We start from the raw sequence: 6085 nt of genomic DNA, 5'->3' as shown, positions 1-6085 counted from the left end.
CACGTATTACGATGAATACGAGCGACCCTAAGCAGGCTACTAGGAAGCTACTTAGCAATGTGGTATCGTCTATCTAGCTATATGCCGTACCAGCCTGGGTCGAAGCAACAAACTGCAGCTCATACATGAAAGGCATTAAATCGGTATACCGGTTATGTGCCCTCAGGGTGTGCTGCGCATTTCGCACCGTATCGGAGGATGCTGTATTACTCATCGCGGGTTTGCTACTGGTTAAGCTGACTACACTTGAATTCGCCGAAATAAAAGAAAACATCGAGCGGATCCGGCGCGGCTGACTAACCGAAAGGCTGGACGGGAGCGAAACATCCGTACGTTGCAGGAGGAAAAAAGGAACTCAATGAACGGACGATGGACATATCGATTGATCACGAATATCACCAAATGGATAAATCGAAAAAATGGACAGATAGATTTCTACCTGCCCAAGTACTTGGTGGACATGGATGATTTAAATCTTATCTGCATAGATTTAAGCATGAAGACGACCCGTACTGAACCTTTTGTGGCGGGCTAGTTGAAGTTGTAGAGCATTTTTTCTTTGTCTGCCCTCGTTTTGAACTGGAAAGAGAAGATTTGAGTGATAGGGTTGGGAAGCCAATAATGGTAAGTAACCTAGTAGATATCATGCCTGACTCAGAAGATCATTCGTTCGCTGTCAGTAATATGGCAAGAATGGTAATTACCAAACTGCGTCGCGCTGAACAATAGCGCAGATTTTCATGAAGAGGCAATAGACTGCTCCCCCTCCCGTGAAGTAATACTTAATGGTTGTTCCGCGGGAGGGAAACGGGGCTTGGGTGCGCTTTTAGTGGGTGAGTCGAAAGACAAGTCTCACACTTTTCGGCTTTCAATGCTTTTTGCCACCTCCAAAAAAAAAAAAACATACATTCATATGAATGACTAAAATAGGACTTATTGAGCAGTTTTGACTATTTATTTGTTTCGTTTTTGAGTTTACTTTCCTAAAAAAACCGATAAATACAAGTTTTAAGCCTCGTGCAAATAAAAACGAATCAAGACAATTTCTTAAAATTTAACACTTTTTCATCAAAACTTATAGCACAATTTCGAGTATGCAGGATTATATCACTTTGAATTTCGTTACAAAAAAGTGCATGTCCCAAATGCCGTACAAATTGCGTTGATATTTGAGAATGTTTTCGCAAACGGTGATGGTATTTTCTTCTAAAGAAGAAGAGTTAAATGTTTACAGTCCATTTAGCTCAGCAAAATCTGCACCGAAGCTTGCACCTCTGTCTTCACTGACGGTGTGCAGGTAACCTTTCTCTGATCTGGGTTCCAGGACATAGGGACATAGAGGGAAATGAAATTGCTTGCCAGGAAGAGGACTAAATTGGCCTCAGATACCTCCTACCCAGTCAGCGGCATCCCCTTGACAGTTGTTAAAAGGGAACTGCGCAAATTATTTCTCAGAAAAGTGCAGAAAAGATGGGGCTCCATTTCTTCATGTGCTATTTCGAAACCACTTTGGACTCAATACGATATACGAAGGACTCAAAAAGTTCTTTGGACTCCTCGCCATTCAATTTCCAAACTCGTAGCTGTATTTACCGGTCACTGGACAATCGGCACACTAGCGGTAAAGCTAGGGTTACCATTTAACCCTCCTTGCCGAAGCTGTGGGAACCTTTCAGAGAAGGAGACTGTAGCGCATTTTCTCTATAAACGCCCGGGTTTGGCAGCTAGATGACTAAGGTCACTGGGAGCTCCTTTCTTCGACAGCCTGAGGCCGCGCGCCAACCTAAATCCAATCAATCTTATCCATTACATCAACAGCTCTGATTGGCTGTAGATGTCTTCCTATTGGAGGCCTCATAATGGTATCAAAACGGCGCTTTGGTGCTACTTGAGGAGTACGAGGTGCACTTCAACCATTTTGCCTACGTACCTGCCTAGCTCAGCACAGCAAATGAATCGAGCGAAAAATAAATATTCACTTTCCCTGTGTTCGAAATTAAATGCTAGGTTGTTCAATAAGTTTAGCGGTTCGATAAGGGAGGCCGCTGTTACTAGCCTACATTTTGTTTTTTTTTTTGCTATGTTGGCAAACTCTTCGTACGAAGGAATGTTAAATTTCATTTCATTCTGTTAACTTATTCCTTATTTACAAGCCATTTAATATTGACGTGTTACAGTATTTTATACAATGGGAAAAATAAAGAATCGTGCAGTGATTGAATTTTGAAGTGAAAACTTCTTTAGAATCGTTGGGAGTGATTTGAGGAAAAGTGAAACGAAAAAAGTGACCAACTTGGCTACGAAGCGTTATATTACATGTTGATATAAAAGTAGCGACGAACTAAATAAAAATGACTTTTATTTTTTCTTGTGATTCGAACCAAGGATTTTGGATCGGAAGCTCACATTGCTAGTCGCTCGGCTACCGCGCCATGCTGTCGTCGCTGGCCTAAAAGTTATTTAGTTACGAAGCGTTATATTATATGTTGATATAAATAATTTTTGTGAGCGTGTAATTCTCAAAAGGTTTATTAGGTTTATTATTTAAAATGTATTGACTAGGTAGTGTGGTTATCAGCTTAACATCTGATAGATCCTCCATCGGAGGACAACAAATGTTAAACTGATTTTTGGAAATGGGCGGAGTGTTTTAGGCGCTTGCTCCGCCTCTGCCACGGGGTGACCCGGTATTGCAGTACCGCCGGGATTTCGGCCTTGAATAAATACAAGAAAAAATATACTAATACATTTAGCTTTGGTGGGAAGAGCCATAAATTTTTATATGAATACATGTAGACGAAAATGGAATTTTTTTTTTTTTGAAATTTGCATTGTAGGACATTTCTGATTATTTATTGAAAACAGTTTTTTGGTTTAGATACTGAAAGTCAGTTTAAGTGAATCGGTATAAACATTTCGTACATTAATTTTTGTGAGAGTGTAATTCTCAAAAGGTTTATTAGAAAATCTATTGACTTAGGTAGTGTGGTTATCGGATTAACATCTGATAGATCCTCCATGGGAGGACAACAAATGTTAAACTAATTTTTGGAAATGGGCGGAGTGTTTTAGGGGCTTGCTCTCCACCTCTGCCACGGGTTGGCCCGGTATTGCAGTATCGCCGGGATTTCAGCCTTGAATAAATACAAGAAGAAATATACTAATACATTTAGCTTTGGTGGGAAGAGACATACATTTTTATATGAATACAAGTATACGAAAATGGAAGAAATTTGTAAGTCTGTTTCTTCGGTCCGTTTGGGTATTTTTTTTGACAACATCGAAACCAGAGCATTTGTATCATATTTTATCTATCATAAGCCACTCGTATCATTTGTTGAAATTGAAAACATTGAGGATGAATAATGATAAAATGAAGAAAATAAAATATGAACTTTATAGCAATATTATAATGAACCTATAATTATCCCGCTCCTAATGCTGCTTTCGTCTTATTCTCTCTCAGTTTGTTTTACGGAAGGTTTCACTTACATCAAGTCTAACCGTTAGACTGGTATTTTTTTTTTATTTTTGGAGAATTAAAAGCAAAGGAAATTTATGAACGAACGGACTTTTCGCTATGAATTAGTACAATAGAAATATGCGTAGTATAACACATGAATACGATCCACGTCAAGGTTCTCCACAAACAGGAACAGAAATCAGAATCAGAAATCGTACAACAAATTTATGATATCGTATTGGAAAATCGTCGAGTGACTGGAGAAGATTTAGTAGAAATTGTAGGCAATATTTTGACTGAAATATTGGGTTTCAGAAAAAGTTTGTGCACAAGGGGTGCCATATTCGCTAACAATGGAAAACACATTCGAGTCCGATTTTTTCAGCAACATTTGGAACGGAAAGGAATTTGGATTTTGTGCGTGGATTCATCACTATGGATGAAACTTGGGTCCATCATCATAACCGCAAATCAAAACAAGAGGCTAAAGAATGATGCAAACCTGGTTCTGCGGCTTCAAAACGTTTTGTTTTTTTCAATCAAAGCGAAACATATTATTTAAATATATCCGAATGCCTGCCGTCAATGTACCGATCCCTCAGCTTAAAATATTGTTGCGTACTCTATTCCACAGTATCCATTCCTACATTCTTTATTTAACGAAGAACATAATCCTAAAACCAGGGCTAGCCGCATAGGTGGCCTTATTGCGTCACCTTATACTCAACGAAACATAGCGCAATATATGGAGGACGTTAAGAAAAACACGAATCATGCGATGCCAAACAAAAGGCTGTAATTTGTTGAAGAAAGCGTCTGCACATGAAGGAAAGTTAGCAATGATTAAAAGGCCTAAAAGCCTCTACGTATGTGCCTGCGAGACAAGATTTACATTTTTTAAGAACAATTCCATTAATGAAAAAAAAACACAGAAAAAAAATCAGACATTGCCCAGACGTCCCCAAAGACTGGGGAATTTCTGTAATTTGTATTCTGTGAATGTCAAGTGGTAAATGGTGATTGGCAAATGTCAGACGAGGATAAAGCGATCTAAGCGCATCTGGCGCGAGTACAAAGAATGTTTATTTCAAATTTACGTGCAACACTTAAAGTTGGAAAATGCAAATAAAGTGAATATGTGAGATCACACACACACACACACACACTTACGTGCATACTGTTCGGTGAGATTATTTTCCAGTGGCCCTTTTGCGATGTCGTTCACACGCAATGAGTATGAAAAATTCACTCATTTAATTGAGTTTTGATTTGCAGCCTGAATAAAACATGCGTTCACACATACACGCACACACACACATGACCCATAACAAATGTTCCTATGAATGCGTGTGTGCAGACTCCCTTGATGCGGGCTACCCATGGTACGTGCTTCGCCGCGAAGCGCTTTGAATTAGTGCGCAGATAAAGCGTTTTTCTTGCTCGCTACACGCAATTACGCGCGCGAGTCGACGCGAATTTTCTTCATACAAAATTAAATTCACTTCATTTGGAAATCTCACGCACCTCCTTGCAATGCCGCACTGGTAGTAATGGTAATAACGGTAGATGGTGTACAAGAAGAAAAACGAAAATCACTAAGCAGCATCAATAATACGATATTAGCGGCAAGAAATGGAACAAACAGCAAAAACCGCCACACAATTTGCTGAGCGTCGTTGCGAAGCGCTGCGGGTCTTATCAAGCGGATTCATATTATTGTACATGCATACCTACATACAGACATACGAATTCATATTGCATACACATGCAAATATACATACACACATGGAACAAAGGGAATCACGTAGAAATAGATTACACTCAGGAAAATTGCTTTCTTAATTCAATTGCATGCGAATGGAAGCAATCCACTTGCCACAATAAATATTTGGTTCTAATTGTACTTATATGTAATGGAAATTGTAAATATCTATTAATGGTGCTTGTAATTGTAATTGGATAGTAACTGCAATTGTAATTTTAACTGTAATTGCGGTTGTAATTTAATTGTGTTTGGCTTTACAACTGTAGTATTAATTGTAAGTTTAACTGTAATTGTAATTGTAATGTAATTGTAATAGTAGTTGTAATTGTAGTTGTAATTGTAATTGGAATTGTAATTGTAGTTGTAATTGTAATGGTAATGTAATTGTAATTGTAGTTGTAATTGTGGTTGTAATTGTAAATGTAATTGTAACGTAATTGTAATTGTAATTGTAACTGTAATTGCAATTGTAATTGTAATTGTAATTGTAATTGTAATTGTAATTCTAATTGTAATTATAATTGTAATTATAATTGTAATTGTAATTGTTATTGTAACGTAATTGAAATTGTGATTATATTTTAGCTGTGATGGGTAATTGGATTCTGGTTGCAATTATAATAATAATTGTAGTTGTTATTGTATTTATAATTGCTATTATATATTTGTAATTGTATTTGTAATGTAATTCTAGTTGTAGCTGCAATTCTAAAGGCGATTATATTTGAATTGTGGTTGTAATTTTAATTGTAATTGTAGTTGTACTTGTAATTGTAATGTAATTGTAATTGGTTTTGTAACTTTAATTAAAGTAATATTTTAATAGTATTTGTTCTTTAGTTGTAATTGTAATTTAA

At 37.2% G+C, this 6085-nt stretch overlaps 1 non-coding gene and 1 pseudogene across 1 annotated transcript; both read left to right on the top strand.

The window, feature by feature from the left end:
- Positions 1-2539: 2539 nt before the first annotated feature.
- Positions 2540-2723, top strand: LOC129246583 (U2 spliceosomal RNA; annotated as a pseudogene).
- A 219-nt stretch (positions 2724-2942) lies between these two features.
- LOC129246558 (U2 spliceosomal RNA) lies at positions 2943-3143 on the top strand. Its single transcript, XR_008582477.1, has one exon. It is a non-coding gene; the product is annotated as a U2 spliceosomal RNA (small nuclear RNA).
- The last annotated feature ends 2942 nt before the right edge of the window (positions 3144-6085 follow it).

This window comes from Anastrepha obliqua, chromosome 4 (assembly GCF_027943255.1).
Source record: "Anastrepha obliqua isolate idAnaObli1 chromosome 4, idAnaObli1_1.0, whole genome shotgun sequence".
In the NCBI taxonomy this organism is placed as follows: Eukaryota; Metazoa; Arthropoda; class Insecta; order Diptera; family Tephritidae; genus Anastrepha; species Anastrepha obliqua.
This window is presented reverse-complemented; position numbering and strand designations above follow the sequence as displayed.